The 22805-nt window shown below is 42.2% G+C and overlaps 1 long non-coding RNA gene and 1 pseudogene across 2 annotated transcripts in view; one reads left to right on the top strand and one right to left on the bottom strand.

Moving 5' to 3' along the window:
• The window catches only part of LOC309848908 (ATP synthase subunit d, mitochondrial pseudogene), a 50818-nt pseudogene extending 49256 nt beyond the window's left edge, over positions 1–1562 (bottom strand). Inside the window, exon 1 of the transcript in view lies at positions 1487–1562. The product of the transcript in view is annotated as an ATP synthase subunit d, mitochondrial pseudogene (transcript). The remainder of the gene's footprint in view (positions 1–1486) is intronic.
• Positions 1–22805, top strand: part of LOC309849105 — a 278100-nt gene that overhangs the window by 175508 nt on the left and 79787 nt on the right. The gene's annotated exons all lie outside the window — the stretch shown is intronic.

Here is a 22805-nt window from a genome sequence, read left to right on the forward strand (position 1 = left end):
ATCCAGAGTTAATGGAGGTTGTCCACACTCAAACAAGAAGAGAAACTAGCCCCATTGCAGGAGGAGGCAGAACCCTGAAGGGAGAGATGGAAAGGGAAAATGGACAAAATGCCAAGAGGAAGCGGAACTTCTGGAAGCCTGTGCAGGGTCGGCTTCCCTTGTCCATAGGGGACCCAAGATGAGCCCCAGAGACATGCCTGAACCACCTGCAGCCTCTGGGTGTGCTTCCAGTTGGTCACGAGGAAGATGGGACCCTTTTGATGATGGACCACGCCAGCCTATGACTGTGACAGTCATCAAGGGGTAGGACCCAATAACCAGTTCTCAGCATTTCATTGCTTAAAAGCCAGGCTTCAGGGAAAACTAGAACCTGCCTTAGTATTCAGTAGCATTCTAGATGCTCTCTAATAGTTTGGGAAGAAGAAATGGGGAAGGGGTTAGCACAGAATCCCACTGAGAGCTCCCAGAGGAAGGCAATGAAGGAGGTCACTGCAAGGTCAGTGCTGGGTGGCTGGGAGCCCAGATGAGTATCCGTGGGGAACAGACAGGAAAGTACCTTCTCAGTGGGGGACAGGCCTGGAGAGGAACTGGCTAGGGGAAGTGCAGCAGAGCCTGGGGCCAGAAGAGAGGGCCCAGGAGAAAGAGGTGGGGAGGCAGATCCCAGGCAGGAACCCTGGGTCGCCATCCTAGAGACAAGACCCCGAGCTCCACCTAGTGCTTTGCAAATCCGCAAAGACACACCAAGATCTTTTTGGGAGATACTAGCCCTCTTGTAATTCGACTGTTGTTTTATTCACGTGGCTTATTCCAGTGAAGGAATCGTGGGACACCATTAGGAGTTTCATGAGTTTGAAGGAGAAAAACAAAATCCTTATCATCAGTTTCCTCGGCTGTACAGTGGGGATGTACGTCTACCCCGTCGTGTCATTGTGAAAACTGAGTTATGTGGAAAGATTTTTTTGCAGCTAGACCCCATTCAACTGATGTAAGTTACCTTACTGCTGTGGTTGACATGACTTATATCATCATTGTTCCAGACCCTGAGTAGAAGCTCAAAGGGAAAGCTTCCCACCAGCAGAGCCTAAGGCACAGAGAATCACACACATTATGGGTGTCACTAGAGCCGCCAGGTTATGGGGAGTAGCTGGAGTGTGTGGGCACGCACTTGCATTAGATCATTTCAGATGTGGTTCTTTTTCCTCTTTACTTCAGGAATGAAATGACACATTCCTCCCAGGGGGCAGCAAAAGAATTAAAAGGACAGCACATCTGCATTCCTGCCTCAAATGGGAAAAAAAGTAAAAGACCGCAATCCCATTTCCAGTGAATCTCTGCCAAAAACTCGAGCCCAGCAACAGATGGGGAAAACGCCCTGCGAGACAATATACAACATCCCCAATCTCCAATAAAAATAATCAATAGCAGCGGCAGCACTAATGCCCGCCAGTGTTTCCAGAATGCAGTAGAAGTGTGCCAAGAATCATACCTGAAGGGTGGCTGTTGCCGGCGGTGTAGCCTGCCACAGGAGGATCAGCCGCAGGAAGTCCTGACTTGTCCTCCATAGCGCGGGGGGGGGGGGGGGGGGGGGATGTGCGCAGGAGGGGGGGGGCAGGAGGAGTGGCATTTGGGTAAAGAGGGAAAAGAAGAATCAAAATGGACAATATGGGGGTATGTGTAATAGCAACAGGTCAGCAACTTCCAGCCGTGACATCAGGCATTCAGCCGTTTAGAATGCCCTCCTGACAAGGACTCCATGTCATGTGTTGTTACTGCTGATTAAAAACACTACCAGCAGCATTCTGAGAAGGTGAACAGATGTTCAGCCACTGCAGAGGAGCCAAGGCAAATATGGAAACCAAGGAAGAGCCAAGAAAAGCAGGGGCTGGTTACCTTCCTGCAACGATGGTTCTGTGTGCCTAGGTTGCGTTTTCGTCATCACTGTGGCAGATTAACAAGAATTTGAAGCAAGGGGCGCCTGGATGGCTCAGTCGTTGAGCGTCTGCCTTTGGCTCAGGTCATGATCCCAGGGTCCTGAGATCGAGTCCCGCATCTAGCTCCCTGCTTGACAGGGGGCCTGCTTCTCCCTATCCCCACTTGTATTCCCCCTCTCACTGTCTCTCTCTGTCAGACAAAAAAGTAAAATCTTTAAAAAAAAAAAATCTGAAGTGAGTACTCAGGGCACCTGGGTGGCTCAGTCCGTGAAGCATCTGCCTTCAGCTCAGGTCGGTCCTGAGATGGAGCCCAACGTTGGGCTCCTCGCTCAGTGGGGAGTCTGGTCGATCATTCTCTCTCTCCCTCTGCCCGTCCTCCTGCTCGTGCTCATTCTCTCTCTCTCAAACAAACAAAATCTTTAAAAAAAAAAAAATAGGTGAATACTAGACGTACACCCAAAGATTCAATGTGTTCACACAGCGTACCCATTCTGCAGCAACTGGCTCTCAGTCTAATCCAGGGATAAAAGGTCAAATGACAGTGACGAAGGTAGGTGGAAGAAATTTTTCCTTACATGTGTGCAAGTCCACATGGACACACACACACACACACACTTTTGATGTCCTAAGCAAACTCAGAGTCCCTCCCTTCCCATTCCCACAGCACGGACTCACCCATAGTCCCACTGTTCCCTCACACAACCCCTCCCTGAAGGATGACTCTGCCCCATTCTACAGCCAGCCACTGGGTTTGCTGTCCACAGGTCTGTTCTGACCTTCCCTCTCATGGAAGTCACCAGAAAGTCCCAAAGAAGCAGCCGAGATGGTTCTAGATCCTCTCTTACAGGGACTGGGCTAATTCAGGGCAACGGCTGCCCTCACCCAGATTTGTCCCTGTGGCTGAGGAGCCCTGCAGCTCCCTGGAAACTTTCTTTAGGGATGATTCTCCCCAGATAAGTCCTTGACTCTTGACTGGGCTTGAATAACAGCTTCTTTGTACATGCCTTGGTTATAGATGTTATAGAATAAATTGAGAGAGATGTTGAGGATACAAGTAATCCTATTAGTTTTTTAAAAATGACTTTGTCCCATATCCACCAATAACCAGGCCATTTGGAAACTTCTGGTTTTGATGGCTGAAAACAATAAATCTTGAATTTTAGAATGTGTTGGAGCCTGGTGAAGATGTAAATTCTTGGTGCATCTTTCAGGGGCAGAAAGTCCCAGAGTGCCAGAAAAAAACCCCACAACAATGGGGATATAACAAAGGGATACAGTGAGTACTAAGGGATACAGCAGCCAACTGAAAGCATTCCCCATGGACTAAGCTGGAGTAATTAGATCAAAAGTAGTATTGGTTTATAACCCAGTATCCTTGAGTCCATACTGAGGTAAACAAATGATTGAATCGGCAAATCTCCCATGTGGAAGAATTCCGAACGGTTCTGCAGCTCCTCTCCCCATCAAGGTGGACAATAACTCCCCACACCTTTAGTGTGGGTTACCCACAATGACTTCCTTGCAAAGAGTACAGTGCACAAAGAAGAGAAATGAGAGCAACTTTACAGTGGACAAATCTGTCAAAACCATCTCTGTCAGGGGCTCAAGGTTACCATCAACAGTGAGTCATGTTGATAGTACAAACCCATGAGGTGATGTGACAAGAAGGGCACTTTACCTCTGTGGTCTTCCTTCCAGAAACCCAGAACCCTAGTCTCACCGGAAGAAAAACATCAAACAAATCTCAATTGAGAAACATTCTAAAAAAAAAAAACCTCTCTTGAACTCCTCAAAACCCTCAATGGTCATAAAAAACAAGGATCTGAGGTGATATCTATATGACAATTCAACATAATGTGGGACCCTGGATAGGACCTTGCAATAGAAAAAGGGCACAATGCGAATAAAGTGTGGACTTTAGTTCATAATGTGTTGGTGCTGGTTCATAATTACAACAAATGTACCACACTCCTACAAGATCTGATGAGGAAAACTAGGTGTGTTATGAATGGAACCTCTCAACTTCGCAACTTTTTTGTAAATCTAAAACTATTCTGAAATAGTTTTAAAATGAAAAGGTCATTTAAAGCAATTGGAGGGGCGCCTGGGTGGCTCAGTGGGTTAAGCCTCTGTCTTTGGCTCAGGTCATGGTCTCAGGGTCCTGGGATCAAGCCCTGCATCGGGCTCTCTGCTCAGCTGGGAGCCTGCTTCCCCCACACCCCCGTCTGCCTCTCTGCCTACTTGTGATCTCTCTCTCTGTATCAAATAATAAATAAAATATTAAAAAAAAAAAAAAAAGAAAGAAAAAAAAAAAGGAATTGGAGGAGGCCAGGGGGCAGGGTGTCTGGTGGTGCAGTTGGTTAAGTGTCCGAGTCTTGATTTCGGGTCAGGTCATGATCTCAGGGTCATAAGATAGAGCCACGCTCCCTACTGGGCGTGGAGCCTTCTTAAGATTCTCTCTCTCTCTCTCTGCCCCTCTTCCCCTGTTATCACTCTTTCGTGCTCTCTCTCCAAAAACAACAACTACAATAACAAACAAACAAACAAAAAATAAAGCAGCTGGGATTGCTGGCTGCCCCATCCCCAGAGGCTGTGATCCAGCAGGTCTAGTGTGAGACTCATCAACTGGGATAGCAGGCGAAGCAGATGATTCCACTGCAGCTGCCTACACGGTTTGTTGAAACGTTACAATCCAGAGACATCTGTTTAAGCAGAAAAACGGATGGCCCCTGAACTGTCTACCTCTCTCTACACGGGAATGTCGGTGGCTTCCAGGACAAAAAGAACTGCTTCGTATCTGCCCGGCACGTGAGTAGCATTCCCGGTGCTGGGCCGATCTGAAAATGTCATATTATTCTGTGGCCATTCACCAAAGGCCACATTTTCTCAGGTTTTGACAACCCCCAAGTATAATCGCATCCACAAAGATAAGCTTTGAACAGTGATCATGATAACAGACTGTGCCACGGCCTCTGTAAGCTAGCAAAATAAAGGAAATAAAAGGGAAATAAAGACAGGGCTTCCAGCGGCTCTTCAATGGAACATGACATTACATGGACAAAAGCTATTCACTCATCACGTGAGGAGCAGGGGAGGGGATGTGACATGCACATCTTCAAAGCTGGATCCAACCGTGCTTCGTCATAGTACATGAGCTACTGGTATTCTCCAGAACTCTAAGACATTTAGTCTGTATTTAGTGAACTAAAAGAAACATAACTGTAACTAATGAGTGGTCTTCAGTTTCAAACCAGAGACTTGGGACCATTAAAATGGTTTAGTTGAAGAGGATAAACATAGATGGGTATTATAAATCTTACCCATCGCATTAGAATAGGTGGTTAGAGGTTATTAGGAAATAGTTGGATTGTGTCTTTATTATTTTCTCCAAGCCTTGACCTCTTCATGAACATAAGCTGGTTTTTTGGCCGCCATGTTATTCATTTCCTATGCCTGTGCGTTTTCCCAGTAACGGGATGGTCAGTCACTGCCAGGCGGTATCATTTGTCTTAACTTACAGACTTTCTTGAAGCATCAGGAAAAACATAATTCTGCCTCTGTGTGTGTGTGTGTGTGTGTGTGTGTATGTGTGCAACCAACCAGCCCTGCAGTCTGCTGAAGACAGCTCTGTGAGCGGGGCTGTGAACATGAGCCCAGTCTGTCTTCAATTGCCAGACTGTCGGTACTTTCTCGCTGGTCACACACCCCATGGCCCAGCATCGGGGTCAGACTAATGAGCTCGGCCTGTGTACCAGGCAACAGTCTCTACTGACAACACTGTCATTACTAACTCACATTTGGGCTCCTGGAAATAAATTGTGACCCTCTGTTTTTGATGAAAATGCAGTGAATTTTGAGCCTCACCCACCTCGGAGAAGGGCTGACTGTGGTGGCTGACAGGCTTGTCGCCCTGCAGACGGCCCATGTGTAGGCCTGCCTTTGGAGAACAGCGTAGGGATGGAGATTGTTGGTCTGAAGTAGAGAACCATGGAAAATAATTCATTGAGGAAATTCAGCCCAAATCCACGTTGCCAACCTCAAATTATTAGTTTCCATATAGAAAACAAAAATAAAGACAAGGACAAGATAAAGTTTATTCCCCAGACTGTTCTGCTACATGAATCATCCCAACCCAGTAACCAGGATATTTCCGTCCACAATACCTCAAAACAGACTCAAATGGCATTGAAATCAATTGTATTTCCCCATTTTTAATGGCATGAAGTTCATTTCAGTTAAGCGAATGACATCATACAGGGAAAAATAACCCGCAACATTTACTGCATATAACCATGCTGGACACTCAAAATATGGTTAGGTGGGGCCCGTGATAACTGTTGAACCACGAATGATCCCGCAAATGTCAAAGTCAGGGCTGCAGCCAAGCAACAGATCAGTGACCCAAATCCTGTGCCAGAGTCATTTGTCTCTGAGGCAAATTATTCGTGGTATTTTTTTTTTAAATTATTTCTAACTAGAGCCACTAAATTATCCTTCCAGGGCTCTGTACTGATAAATACAAGCACGTACCTCTTCACGCAGGCACATTGGAGGAAACCACGGGGCAGCTAAGTTGATCATGAGGCAAATCAGAGAAGACCCAGAAGTTCAGATGAAGAATTTGTCTCCTGATTCTAAGCTTAGGCCATTTATCTCTGCATTACTGAGAAATTGCCACTGAGATAAGAAATACGTTGGATAGAAATCACTCCATGGAATGCTTCTTGATTTTTGGGCTCGGACGCTGAGCCTGCCGTTTGGTTTCTAAGTCATTTTGATGTCTTTCTTCCCTGCAGATGTTAACTAGCTCTGTCCAGAGGTAAGGCTGGGCAACAAAGACTGGTCAAAATGGGAAAAAGCTGTTCATTGCATCCTGTTTTCTGTGAGACCATAGTTTCTAGTTCTGTCAGGACTATTGTTCAGGACAAGCATATCGTCTTGCTGTGCCTCATCAGAACACCTCCTAAGGTCAGCAACATCAAATGTGTGCTCAGCAAACAAATATGGAGCCTCTGCCAGTCACTCTGCTTGGTGCAGAGTATATAAAGACCCATAGGACAGCCTCTCTTTCAGTCCAGGACAGGAAGGAAGGCACAAGAAAACTTGACCTTTGCTCTTGGAAGCCTCTCCCTGGTGATTCTCATCACAGCTCTCCACTTGGCTAGAGAACTCTCTGCCCTGAAATCAGCCCCCTCTGCCCTTCAGTGACATTTCATAGCAGCGCTAGCCAATCGGAGTATAACGTGGGCCACAGATACATGTAATATAGTTGAAATTTTTGATTGGTCATATTTTTAGAAGTTAAAAAAGAACAGGTGAATAATATTTCATTTAAATAAATATACCTAAAATCATGCATTCCAACATGTAATTGAATGAATAAATTGTTAATGAGGGTTTTTTTTTTTTTTCCCATGCTACATCTTTGAAATCTATGTGACTCTACACTTAGAGTACACCTCAACTTGAACTAGTCACATTTCAAGTGCTCCATGGCCCCATGTAGTGGTGGCCCAGCTCTAGACACTAGGCCTGGCCTCTCTTCTTTTCCTCCGGGGAGCTCAAAGTTTTCGTTCAAACAAGAAGGTAACGTATCGGTTTCCTATTGCTGCTGTAACAAATTACTACATGTTTAGTGGTATAACACAACAGATTTCATAATCTTACTGTTCTTTAGATCAGAAGTCTGACATGGGTCTCGCTGGGCTAACCTCAGTGTCTTCAGGACCACATCCCTTTGGAAGATGTCAAGGGAGAATCCATTTCCTCGCCTTTTCCAGCTGCTAGAGGCTGCCTACTCTCTTGTGGGCTCTTGGCCCCTTCTTCCATCCTCAAAGCCAGCTATGTGGCCCTTCTCTAACTCTTCCTCTCCACTCACATCTTCCTCTGATTACAGCTAGAAAAGAGTCTCTCACCTTCAGAAGATTAGATTGGACCCACCTGGATAATTCAAGGTAATCTCCCTATCTTCAGGTCCTTAACTTTATCATATCTACAAAGTCCCTTTTGCCATGTAAAGTAAAAAATTCTCAGGTTCTGAGGATAGGGACTTGGACATATTTGGGAGGGCCATTGTTTTGCCTATTTTGGTTATCACTTTTTTTGTTTTTGTTTTTATTATAAAGAGAGAAGAATAGACATTGAAAGTTGGGAACTTGGGAGAATCCATCAAGGTACTGGAAAGGCACTGCCTTTTGTCCTGCAGCTCATTTAGAGTTCTTCCCTTGAATAAGAAAGAACCACTTTCATGGAGTTCTACCCTCAAGATATGAATATTTTCTCTCACATGTCACTGACCACTCATTCAAAAAGTATTTTAAGGTTTTCTAGATGTGGCAATTCTACCAAACAACCACAGCCAAGTACTAAGAGGAAAATCATGGTATAAGGTGATAGTTCTTTATCCAAAGTTAATAATAATAATAATATTAATATTAATATTATTAGTATCAATATTATTTATTCTTATTTATTAATAATAATAATATTGTTATTAAAAACCTACTTACCATGTTGGAAGCACACTAAGAGCATGCCATCCTTCCCAAAGTAATGTTACTAATTTTCCAAAATCAGGAAACTATAGGTGTGTCTACTATAGGATACTCTCAACTCTAGATAATTGGAAATTACTAATGAGAAGAAATAACATAGTAAAATCCCAAATGGGGAATGAAAATTTGGAAAAAGAAGCTTTGTCAGAAAAATCAGAATCCTTAATACGTGGAGCCAGAGACCAAAATGGGAATACAGGCAAAGACCAATACATACAAGATTTTCTTAGGAAAATTATCTTTTAAAGACTTTAAGATTATGAAACAATTATGTGTTTATGCACATATATAAGTGCATCTTTTGATGCTAGGTTAGTATTTGCAGTAGTTTCCTACCAAGAATGCATGACGCTTGCCACCTAGTTTATGGCCTTGGCTCCTTTGGAAGCATTTTCATAAAACCAAAACCATCAAGGCCGGAGAGCACGTCCGATCATGAAGTCCTTTTACAGATTAGGAAACAGGCCATACTGGGAGATCAAGCAACTTGCTCCAAGTCCTGCAAGTGACATGTGACTCAACTCTAGACTGCAAACTCCTTATTGGGAAGGGCCAACCCCTGCCCATCAGTCCACCCATCCACCCCTTCATTCAGCAAACGCTGGCTGAGTGCCCACTGTAGGCCAGATATGGTTCTAGGGCTGAGGACACGGGAGAAGACAAAACTGGTGAAGTCCCAGCTCTAAGGGAGCTTACACTCTGGGGGCCCAACAGGTGATAAATACTTGCTTCTCTCAGATGGAAAAAGGGCTGAGAAGAAAAATCGAGTGATATTTCAATAACAGAATGTAAGAGGATAAGAAGTGATGGCAGGTGCAGACCGTATTGGTAAGGCACCATTTTGAACAGAGACTGTATCGGGAGTGGTTTTTAGAGTACACCTAGAATGAACGCTGATTTTAAATGGCGTAGACATGATGAAATGCTAATAGAAAGTTCCCTAAATGCTCATGAGGAGTGACCGAGGTGGGTGGGAATGGGTAAGGTAAGAAGGAAGGGGGTGGCCTGAGCACACAGGACCGCTGGTGGGGAGCGTCTGCAGTCTGCCCAGCCAAGCAGGATACGACTGTCTGGCGATCCCCATGGGCGCATGTCTCCTATGTGCCCAGCACACTCTGGGTTGGGAGGACAGGCCCCAGGATCACAGGGTAACCATTCTGACCTGAAACTGGGGGGCAAACCTGGGCAGAAGTGACCTAAGAATTGAGAAAATGATCCAGGTTCTGGCTGGGGCTCAAAGAGGATGGACCAGCAAGAAAAGACCTTGCGAGTGAGGCTAGATTAGGAGCCAGGCCAGCTGGAACAAGGAATGCCTGCAAGACTGAGAGATGGTTCAAGCAGTCAGGCTAATTGTGCCCAAGGAAGCTTTTCGCAAAGCTTAACTTCAGATTTTCGCCCGCCGTAGACTGTGCTGCTGTACCACCTTGAGGCTCAAAGGAACACTGCAGCTTTAAGAGAGCAGAGCGGATCTTCTGAGTCTGAGCTCCTGAGTTCCCTTTGCAAAGGCTCCCTCTCATTGTCATACAACGCTGTATGCCCCTGGCTGGTTTTGATCACTGCCCTGTGTGAACCCCGTGGGAGAGGCTATGTTATGTTATCCTCTGTGGAAGGGCACTGCGTCCAGCCCTGCAGCTCTCTGACCAGTCCAGTCGGCTTGTGGGGTGCCTGGGGACCGAGGATGACTGCCTTAGACCACTGCAGCGCTGTGGTCCTGTTTCAAGTGTTGCAGGTCCTATTTCTTCAGCCTGAATCACAGGACAGTGTCCCAGGAGGCTAGTATTTTCCCATTCATGGCTGGGGACCACAATGGCCGGCCGTGCTGCAGCTCTACCCTTTGCAACATTCTCTTGGCTAACCGGCATCCTTCCCTTTCCCCCCGGGATGGACTCCTGCTGAAGACTCTGGTTTAAAGCATCCTTGCCTCCTCTGCCCACCTCCCTCTAGCATCTTCCTCTGATCCAGTCCCTCTGCAAGTGTGGATAATGAAGCTTCTGTTAGGGGATGGGTTGGGAATCCACATGTAGGAATATAGCCTGGGACATCCAAGACAGACCCAGAGATGAGATGGGCAATGGTAATAGCTTCCTTTTGACTGCCTCCATAGACAGCGGTCTCCTCCCTCACCCCGACCCACCCCAACTTTCAAACGCAGGCAGACAGAAAACCTAGGTTGTATACCTTCTCAGGGTGAGGAGGCAGGAAGGTGGCATTTCAGGAAGCACAGAAAAGTGTTGTTTTTTTTCCTTAATCCTCAGTTTGTGCTCACATATCATTTCTCTTCAAAGTTTTTTTTCAACATTTCTAGAAACTATCTTTAAGGTACCCCAGAGCCTCCTTTGAATGAATTTTGTTGAGTAATTTATTTTAAGTGAATTTTTATCATTGTGGAACATACCACACATTAATATTATATCAAGGATGTGTATAATTTGAAGGAAATAAGTTTGAACATCCAGGGACTCATCACTCATAAATGGAATATGACTGGTGCTTTTGGAAACCTCTGTTTCCAAAATTTCCCAATTGCCACATGCAAATCCTTGTTCTGAATTTTTTATTAATTTTTCCTTTGTATTTTTATAGTTATATAGGACTCCAAAGGGATATGTGTATATGTGTGTATATGTGTATGTATATGTGTGTGTATATATATGTGTGTGTATATATATGTGTGTGTGTATATAAAATGACATAGTATATGATTTTGTCTGTTTTTTAACTTTATCTAAATAGATTCACTTTCTTGTATTCTTCTGTGACTTGCTTTTTTTGCTGTTAACGTTTTTGCAATGCACCCATATTGATCTGTATAGCTGTGACCTTTTGCTGATGTTTTATAAAGTTCTATTGGATGCGAGGCCCCTGGGTGGCTCAGTCAGTTAAGCATCTGCCTTCAGCTCAAGTCGTGATCTCAGGGTCCTGGGATCAAGCCCTGTGTTGGGCTCTCTGCTCAGTGGGGAGTTTGCTTCTCCCTCTCCCTCTGCCTGCCGCTCTGCCTACTTGCTCCCTCTCTGTCAAATAAATAAATAAAATCTTTTTTAAAGATTCCATAGGATGCCCATAACATGATTTATTCATCCAGTCTACTGGTGACCATTGCGCATATCCCTTGGCCTATGTACACAAGAGTATCTCTAGAGGCTTTTTCCTAATGATAAAATTGTTGTGATATAGGACGCACACAAGTCCAACTTAACTAGGTAATATTCAGTCCTTTTCCAGAGCCATTGTACCAGTTTCACAAATCAGGTTGCTCTGGTAACAGATTCGAATATTCCTGTGTAGGAAATTCATGGTGGGGGGTCTGGTCCTAGGAACTCCTATAAGGGAAGAGGAAAGCAGGCATTAGATCTATCATCTTATTTTGTGCTAATTCTTGGTCTGCTTCTGTTTCTTCTTCTATCTTTTCTTGACTTCTATTTTTTTCTCTGCTGGTCTGAATATATGTAATTTATATAATCTCTTGCTGATTGTTCTGGACATTTTAGCTTGATTATTCAATAATCTCAAAAAGTAAACAAATATGTGTACAGCTCTTCCTAGAAAACTTACTGTGTGTTGTTTCTGCTTCAGAGTTGTTATGTTTCTTAAATCTGTAGATGGTTCTTCTGTCATTTCTAGAAAATTTCCAGCAAATTTCTTTTCAGATATTAATTCTACCCTATTTTCTCCCTCTTCTCCTTCTGCAATTATTACATGTGCTGGTTCTCCTTTGCTTCAGTGGCACTAAACTTTCTCTCATGCATCCTGTCTTTGTTTTTCTATACTGTATTCTGGAGAATTTTTTCCAATTCACTAATTCTCTCTCAGCTATGTCTAATCAGCCATTAAACTCAACCACTGTTTTCTCATTTCAAGTTTTCATTTTTAGAAGTTTGCTTTTGAAATAATTTCTCAGGGATCAGTAGATGGCGAATAAAGAAGATTATTCTCATGGCATGGGTGGGCCTCGCCTAATCAGTTAAAGGGGGGGGGGATTTCTGGTTTTTTTTTTTATTTGACAGAGAGAGAGATCACAAGCAGGCAGAGAGGCAGGCAGAGAGAGAGGGGGAAGCAGGCTCCCTGCTGAGCAGAGAGCCCGATGTGGGGCTCGATCCCAGGACCCTGAGATCATGACCCAAGCCGAAGGCAGTGGCTTAACCCACTGAGTCACCCAGGCGCCCCTCAGTTAAAAAGTTTTAAGAGAAAACAGACCAAAGACCCCCAAGAAAGAGGGAATTTGTCTAGCAGACTGCCTTCAGATACAAGTTATGTCATTGGCTCTTCCCTGGGTCTCCAGCCTGTTGCCTAACCTGCATATTTTGAATTTGCCAGCCTTCATAACATGTGAGCCAATTCTTTAAAAAAAAAAAAAAAAAGGATTTATTTACTTTAGAGAGAGAACACAAGCAGGGGGAGGGGAAGTGGGAGATGGAAATGCAGGCTCCCTGCTGAGCGGAGAGCCAGACACTGGGGCTCAATCTCAGGACCCTGAGATGGTGACCTGAGCCAAAACCGAAAGATGCTTAACCAAGAGAGCTGCCCAGGTGCCCCTGAAACATCATTTCTGAAGGAGGTATTGGTTGTATGAAATTTAAATCCTCTGATTCAGGGGCCTAAAAAATAGAATTGCTTTCTTATTGATACCTTAGTTTCTAATTCTAGCTCCATCTGTATGATGACAGAAAACTGAATCATGGTCAATTCTAAGTATTCTGAAGATATTTAGATTTGAATGCAGGTGTTTTTCTTCCACTTCCTAGATATCCAGCATAGTCTCTAGCTGTAGGCAGCATCTGCAGTAATTTCGAGGAAGGTATGGAATTGCTTGACTACGCATGGTAACTGTAGACAACCATTACTTTGATGTGGTGGGATCTGTCTTCTGCTCAGCTCTTCTCAGTTGTTCCCCTGGCATGCTCTGAGGTGCACACATTCCCACCTCATCTCCAGCCAGTTTGGCCCATGCTGCGGTACTGTTCCATTCACCCTTCTTGGGAACAAAGTTCTACATTCATGCTCACAATTCTCTGGAGCAGCAAGAAACTTAGATTTTCTCCATCCCATTCTGCCAAAACCCAAAACCACTTTACCACCATCCCAAGAGGGAAGGTATTTAAAATACTGAATTTGGGGGAAAGTAAAAGCAATAATACTAAATATGGGTGAAAATGAAAGTACAAGGGGGTACTCTTGGCACATTTTCTTCTCTCCACTGCCTCTTTCCACCACACATACTATTACCATATGTATATTTCATGTTCTTACTTCTCTTAATATCCCAGAGTTTGATTACATTAAACACTGACATCTCCTTATCAAGAAAAAGATAGAAGTTTTTGTCACATGTGTTCCCCCACTGCCTTACACAAGGGTTGGCAGAAATAATATCATTACAAAAAATCATAAATTGGGGTGATAACTTAAAGTATAACCTCTCTAAATAGGCCTGTATACTTTCAGTTAGGAGCCTGTGTAGACCTCCTTAAAGATGGTAGACATGCCCTTGAACAAGAATTGAATATTGAATTGCAAAAAGGAAAAATTCGACCTCTACCTTTTATTCTTACACTTTGTTTCCCTAAATGCCCTACTTTGTTTGTACTGTATAAATCCTTTGCCTCCTTCTTCTAGGTTCCCTGGTTGTGTGCTCTGTCTCTTCCACGGTTGCATCATCATCTATGCCTTTGTTCTAAGAAATCTGTCCATCTTTCTCTCTTATCATTTGGTTATATTTAATATATATGTTTTTGCACAATGAACTCACTGGGAAACAGCTTTCCTAAGCCTCTCTTTCTCACCTTACAAGCAATCTCCACCCAGACCATCTGGCATTTCTAGTGGAACTCAGAAGTTATAAAAACAGAATGATTTTTAAAACTGATAACATCTATTAGGTGCTTATTATAGGACAGGACCTATGAAGCACTTTGTATGAAATGATAAGAGGGCAAAAGGGAAAAGCCACCAGCCAATTGAAGAAAGGGACCTAGACCTGGGAAAGGACATCTGTCCTTTCTATAACTCTTTCTTCTCATGTTCTAAGGGACATGAAACCATGCATGGAATACCCTTTATTGCTGTCAATGCTGATGGGTGAAGTAAGAGTGAAGGTGGGAGGGGGACCTACGTGGCTCAGTCAGTTAAGAGTCTGCCTTAGGTTCAGGTCATGATCCCAGGGTCCTGGGATTGAGTCCTGCAATCTGTTCCCTGCTCAGTGGAGACCCTGTCTTTTCCCTCTGCCTGCCACTTCCCCAGTTCATGCTCTCTCTCTCTCTCTCTCTCAAAAAACTAAATAAATAATCTTAAAAAAAAAAAAAAAAGTGAAGGCTGGAAAGGGGAAAATCAGTCAAGCCGAGATAACAGATACTTCTACCTGGTTTCTGGAAGCCAACCAGAGATCCTTTTTGCACACTGTCTTTCTCAAAAGATCTACAATACTTACATTGTAAAGACTGTCAGTTGTCCTAGCTTTGGCTCAAAGCAGCACCATATAATAGGAACATAAAGAAAATACAACATTAGGGACGCCTGGGTGGCTCAGTTGGTTAAGCAGCTGCCTTCGGCTCAGGTCATGATCCCAGCGTCCTAGGATCGAGTCCCACATCAGGCTCCTTGCTCAGCAGGGAGCCTGCTTCACCCTCTGCCTCTGCCTGCCATTCTGTCTGCCTGTGCTCACTCTCTCCCCACCCTCTCTCTGATAAATAAATAAAATCTTTAAAAAAAGAAAAAAGAAAATACAACATTATATGTATCAGTCAGACCAAAGAGTTCTGGTTAAGTTATTTCTAGACAACAGAGTGGAAAGATTCATCGACCACCAAACTTGAAAAGCCCAAAGGTGAATATGGAATTTAAAAAAGAAAAAAAAAAATAAGGTTTTGGCAAGTATTTATGAAATGAAAGAAATCCCAATTGTATAAAATATATGTATGGGAGAAAAACCAGAAGGAAATAGGCCAGTGTAAATAGTTGTTGTTTCTAGATGTTATTACAGGTGATTTTGTCACTGTCTACATTTTGGTTTTTAAATATGGTGACACAGTGTAAGGTAACGAGTAGAACCGGAGCCTGGAAGACCTGGGCATTAGCACTGTGCCTGCTGTTGAGACACTTAACTCCTCTGAGCCTGACTTTTCTCACACAAAAAATAGGAATAATAATGACAACGTGGATATCTGGATTCAATGACATGGAGAGCTGACAATAGAGAATAATTGGAAATTATTATAAGAAGAGTATTGCATTTGGGCGGTTGCTCCTTCCTGCTTTCATTTTTAAATTTTAATTATTATTTGAAACATTGCTTCTTCACTGTTCCCATAGCATCCAATATCCTTCTTACGGAAGTGGTGTATTCAGCAGTAGTTTTTCTCGGCACACATAAGTTACCTGTAAATTCTATTGGGCTATCAGAAATTACCTTAATTTTATGCTCACTCTTGGAAAATAGTTGAGAAGTTGTGAAATTCTAGATCTGGCACATCCTTAGGGAAGCCCAATTAGGCTCCTGTTTCAGGCTCTCACCACCCTTAAAACAGTAGCTAGAGTTATCTTTATAATTACTCATTTAGACTCTTCTTTTAAATAATAAACCCCATAAAGGCAGGGACTAATATTATAGGGTTTTTTCCCATTCAAACACATTCCACTCTCAAGGGTGCTCGCAATGGCTTACTTTCCCTGCAGCCTCTTAGCACTCTGACGGAAGCCTTGAGGGTCTCCCATCTCCTACTACCCTGTACTTGCACAGACCTAGTATTCACCAAGAGGCAGTGGAGCAGCGGAGCACAAAATCAGAACTTTCAGAAGTCTGCTCCATGGAGGGGCATCACAGCACAGTCGGCCACTGTTCTTTGAGCAGAGACCCCAAAAACAGCATATCTGGAAAGACTCCCCTTCCTTCTCTGGGAGGAGTGTAGCGAGAGAAGGCTGCAGGAACCTGCTGGGTTTGAAGACTCCAAACGGAGCAGTGCGTCAGAGATAGAAACACTCGGTCACAGGCTGGGTGAGCACGGAGCGCGGCCAGAGACCAGGGAGGCGGGAGGGATTCACTGCTTTTCTCTGAGGGTGCACTGAGGAGTGGAGCCCCTGAGCTCTCGGGTCCTCCAGCCGGAGATTGGGAGGCCACCATTTTCATTCCCATTCTCCAAAGCTCTATGGAAACCGTTCAGGAAACAAAAGCTCCTGAGAGCCAACCCGAGTGGGTACTTGGCCCTGTCACTGGCAAGAGTGGTGCAATTCTGCCTTGGGCAAAGACATTAAAGAGTCACTGCAATAGGTCCCTCCCTCAGAAGATCAATAAGAGCATCCAGCCAAGACCAAGTTCACCAATCAATGAGAACTGCGAAACTTCAGAGCTACAGGAATCCATGGCTTTTTCCCCATGATTCTTTAGTCTTTCGATGTTAAATTTTTGAAATTTTATTTTTTATTCTATTTTTTTAATTTTTTCTTTATTTTAGCATTTTTAAACTATTATATCTTATCAATACCTTTTAAAAAGATTTTTAATTTTCATTGTTATAGTCATATTCTATCCCTTCATTGTATTTGACCTTATTTTTTGTATACATATAGGTTTTTCTTTCCCTAAATTATTGGGATAGTTTCTTCTAATAGATCAAAATATACCGTAAATCTAGCAAATAGCTTTGTTCTAGCCTCCAGCCTGATCACATTCTTTTCTTTTTTTTTTTTTTTCAACCAACTTCTTATATTATCAATTCCTTTTTTAGAATCTTTTTAAATTTACATTTTTACAGTCATATTCCATCCCTTCATTGTGTTTACCCTTATTTTTGTATACATATAAGTTTTTCTTTCTTAAAAATTTTGGGAGGCAGTTTCCTCTAACAGACCAAAATACACCCCAAATCAAATGTGTGGCTCTGTTCTCTTCACCAGTCTAACATATACATATATATTTTTTTTCCCTTTCCTTTTTTTCCTCCTTTCTTCCTCCCCCCCCCCCCCCCCCAGTTTTGGGTCTCTCTTCTGATTTGGTTAGTGTTACCCTTTTAGCATTTTTCTGGGGTCGTTGTTACCCTTTTAGTATTTTGTTCTCTCATTCATCTATTCTTATCTGGATAAAATGACAAGGCAGAAAAACTCACCTCAAAAAAAAGAACAAGAAGCAGTACCAATGGCTAGGAACCTAATCAATACGGACATTAGTATTAGTAATATGTCAGAACTAGAGTGCAGAATGATGATGATCAAGGTGCCAGCTGGGCTAGAAAAAAGCATGCAATATAATAAATAATTCCTTTCTGGAGAAATAAAAGCCCTTTCTGGAGAAATAAAAGAACTAAAATCTAACCAAGTTGAAATCAAAAAAGCTATTAGAGAGGTGCAATAAAAAGTGAAGGCTCTTACTGCTAGGATAAATGAGGCAGAAGACAGAATTAGTGATAGAGAAGACCAAATGATGGAGAATAAAGAGGCTGAGAAAAAGAGAGACAAACAGCTACTGGATCACAAGGGGAGAATTCAAGTGATACCATAAGATGAAACAATATTAGAATAATTGGGATCCCAGAAGAAGAAGAGAGAGGGGGGCAGAAGGCAAATGGCAACAAATTATAGCAGAGAATTTCCCTAATTTGGCAAAGGGAACAAGCATAAAAATCCAGGAGGCACAGAGAACTCCCCTCAAAATCAACAAGAATAGGTCCACACCCCATCACCTAATAGTAAAATTTACAAGTCTTAGCGACAAAGAGAAAATCCTGAAAGCAGCCTGGGAAAAGAAGTCTGTAACATACAATAGTAAAAATATTAGATTGGCAGCAGACTTATCTACAGAGACCTGGCAGGCCAGAAAGAACTGGCATAATATATTCAGAGCACTAAATGAGAAAACTATGCAGCCAAGGATACTATATCCAGCTAGGCTGTCATTGAAAGTAGAAGGAGAGATAAAAAGCTTCCAGGACAAATGAAAACTAAAAGAATTTGCAAACTCCAAACCAGCCCTACAGGAAATATTGAAAGGTGTCCTCTAAGCAAAGAGAGAGCCTAAAAGTAAAAGACCGAAAGGAACAGAAACAATATACAGTAACAGTCACCTCATAAGCAATACAATGGCACTAAATTCATATCTTTCAATAGTTACCCAGAATGTAAATGGGCTAAATGCCCCAATCAAAAGACAAAGGGTATCAGATAAGATCAGGTGTGTTCAGGCTGGTATGGCCGTAGATGACACAGGGTTCAGAATGAATTAAAAACCAAGATCCAGTGATATGCTGTCTGCAAAAAACTCATTTTAGACCCCCAAACACCTCCAGATTTAAAGTGAGAGGGTAGACAAAAATTTACCATGCTAATGGACATCAAAAGAAAATGGGGGTGGTAATCCTTATACCAGATCAATTAGATTTTAAGCAAAAGACTATAGTAAGAGATGAGGAAGGACACTATATCATACTTAAAGGGTCTGTCCCCCAAAAAGATCTAACAATTTTAAATATTTTTGCCCCTAACATGGGAGTAGCCAATTATATAAAACAATTAACACATTGACAATAATACAGTAATAATAGGGGATTTTAACACCCCCCCCCCACTGAAATGGACAGATCATCTAAGCAAAAGCTCAAAAAGGAAATAAAGGCTGTAAATGACACACTGAACAAGATGGACATCACAGATATATTCAGAACATTCCATCACAAGGCAATAGAATGCACATTCTTCTCCAGTGCATATGGAACATTCTCCAGAATAGATGACATTCTGGGTCGCAAATCAGGTTTCAACTAGCACCCAAAGATTGCAACCATTCCCTGCTTATTTTCAGTCCACAATGCTTTGAAACTAGAACTCAACCATAAGAGGAAAGTTGGAAAGAACTCAAATACATGGAGGCTAAAGAGCATCCTACTAAAGAATGAATTGGCCAACCAGGAAATTAAAGAATTTAAAAAATTCATGGAAACAAATGACAATGAAAACACAACTGTTCAAAATCTTTGGGACACAGCAAAGGCGGTCCTGAGAGGAAAGCATATAGCAATACAAGCCTTTCTCAAGAAACAAGAAAATCTCAGGTACACAACCTAACCCTACACCTAAAGGACCTGGGGAAAGAACAGCAAAAAAAAAAAAAAAAAGCCTAAACCCAGCAGGAGAAGAGAAATAAAGAAATAAAGATCAGAAATCAATGAAATAGAAACCAAAAGAACAGTAGAACAGATCAAACAAAGTAAGAGCTGGTTCTTTGAAAGAATTAATATGATTGATAAATCCTGAGCCAGACTTATCAAAAGAGAGAGAGAGAGAGAGGGAAAGAACCCAAATTAATAAAATCACCAATGAAAGAGGAGATCACAACCAACACCAAAGAAATATTAACAATTATAAGAGCAAATTATGAGAAACTATACACCAGCAAATTTAACAATATGGAAGAAATGGATGCATTCTTAGAGACATATAAACTACCAAAACTGAACCAGAAAGAAATAGAAAATGTGAACAGACCCATAACCAGTAAGGAGATTGAAGCAGTCATCAAAAATCTCCCAAAGGGGCGCCTGGGTGGCTCAGTGGATTAAGCCGCTGCCTTCGGCTCAGGTCATGATCTCAGTGTCCTGGGATCGAGCCCCGCATCGGGCTCTTTGCTCAGCGGGAGCCTGCTTCCTCCTCTCTCTCTGCCTAACTCTCCGCCTACTTGTGATCTCTCTGTCAAATAAATTAATAAAATCTTTTAAAAAAAAAATCTCCCAAAAAACAAGAGCCCAGGGCCAGATGGCTTCTCAGGGAAATTCTACCAAACATTTAAAGAAGAATTAATATCGATTCTCCTGAAACTGTTCCAAAAAATAGAAATAGAAGGAAAACTTCCAAACTCATTTTATGGGGCCAGTGTTACCTTGACCCAAAACCAGACAAAGATCCCATCAAAAAGGAGAATTACAGAGCAATATCCTTGATGAACATGGATGCAAAAATTCTCACAAAAAATACTAGCCAATAGGATCCCACAGTACATTAAAAGGATTATTTGCGACCAAGTGGGATTTATTCCTGGGCCACAAGTTTGGTTCAACATCCGCAAATCGATGTGATACATTAATAAAAGAAAGAACAAGAACCATATGATACTGTCAATAGATGCTGAAAAAACATTTGACAAAGTACAGCATCCTTTCGTGATCAAAACTCTCCACAGTGTAGGGATAGAGAGTGCATACCTCAATATCATAAAAGCCATCTATGAAAAACCCATGGTAAATATCATTCTCAATAGGTAAAAACTGGGAGCTTTTCCCCTAAGGTCAGGAACACAGCAGGGATGTCCACTATCACCACTGCTATTTAACATAGTTCTGCAAGTCCTAGCCTCAGCAACCAGACAACAAAAAGTAGTTAAAGGCATCCAAATCAGCAAAGAATAAGTCAGACTCTCATTCTTTGCATATATGACTTTATGTGGAAAACCCAAAAGACTCCACTCTAAAACTTCCAGAACTCATACAGGAATTCAGTAAAGTATTAGGATATAAAATCAATGCACAGAAATCAGTTGCATTTCTATATACCAACAGCAAGACAGAAGAAAGAGAAACTAAGGAGTCAATCCCATTTACAATTGCACCCCAAACCATAAGATATGTAGGAATAAACCTAACCAAAGAGGCAAAAATATCTGTACTCAGAAAACTATAAAGTACTCATGAAGGAAGACCCAAAGAAATGGAAAAACGTTCCATGCTCATGAATTGGAAGAACAAATACTGTGAAAATATCTATGCTACTTGAAGCAAGCTACATATTTAATGCAATCCCTATCAAAATACCATCAATTTTTTTCAAAGAAATGAAACAAATATTATCCTAAAATTTATATGGAACCAGGAAAGACCTCAAATAGCCAGAGGAATGTTAAAAAAGAAAACGAAAGTTGGTGGCATAATTCCTGACTTCAAGCTCTATTACAAAGCTGTAATCATCAAGACCGTACGGTACTGGCACAAAAACAGACACATTGATCAATGGAACAGAATATAGAGCCCAGAAATAGACCCTCAACTGTATGGTCAACTAATCTTCGACAAAGCAGGAAAGAATGTCCAGTGGAAAAAAGAGTGTCTCTTCAACAAATGGTGTTGGGAAAACTGGATAGCTACATGCAGAAGAATGAAACTGGACCATTTCCTTACACCACACACAAAAATAAGACTCCAAATGGATGAAAGTCCTCAATATGAGAAAGGAATCCATCAAAATCCTCGAGGAGAACACAGGCAAGCAACCTCTTCGACCTCAGCCACAGCAACTTCTTCCTAGAAACATTCCCAAAGGCAAGGGAAGCAAGGGCAAAAATAGAACTACTGGGACTTCATCAAGCTCAAAAGCTTTTGCACAGCAAAAGAAATAATCAACAAAACCAAAAGACAGCCAACAAATGGGAGAAGATATTTGCAAATGACATATCAGATAAAGGGCTAGTATCCAAAATCTATAAAGAACTTATCAAACTCAACACCCAAAAACAAATAATCCAATCAAGAAATGGGCAGAAGACAGGGGCACCTGGGTGGCTCAGTGAGTTAAGCCTCTGCTTTCAGCTTGGGTCATGGTCTCAGGGTCCTGGGATCGAGCCCTGCATTGAGCTCTCTGCTCAGCAGGGAACCTGCTTCTCCTTCTCTCTCTGCCTGCCTCTTTGCCTACCTGTGATCTGTCAAATAAATAAATAAAATCTTAAAAAAAAAAAAAATAAGCAGAAGACATGAACAGACATTTCTGCAAAGAAGACATCCAAATGGCCAACAGACACATGAAAAAGTGCTCAACATCACTCACCATCAGGGAAATACAAATCAAAACCACAGTGAGATACCACCTCACACCAGTCAAAATGGCTAAAATCAACAAGTCAGGAAACAACAGGTGTTGGTAAGGATGCAGAGAAAGGGGAAACCTCCACCCTCCTACACTGTTGGTGGGAAAGCAAGCTGGTGCAACCATTCTGGAAAACAGCATGGACGTTCCTCAAGTTGAAAATAGAGCTACCCTATGACCAAGCAATCACACAACTGGGTATTTACCCTAAAAATACAAATGTAGTGATCCAAAGGGGTACGTGTACCCAAATGTTTATAGCAGCAATGTCCACAATAGCCAAACTATGGAAAGAACCTAGATGTCCATCAACAGATGAATGGATAAAGAAGATGTGGTATATAAGATGTGATATATATGTATGTATGTATATATATATATACATACATACAATGGAATACTATGCCACCATCAAAAAACCCCCCAAATTCTGCCATTTGCAATGACATGAATGGAACTAGAGGGTATTATGCTAAGTGAAATAAGTCAA

This window comes from Mustela nivalis (assembly GCF_964662115.1).
Source record: "Mustela nivalis genome assembly, chromosome: 15".
Classification (NCBI taxonomy): domain Eukaryota; kingdom Metazoa; phylum Chordata; class Mammalia; order Carnivora; family Mustelidae; genus Mustela; species Mustela nivalis.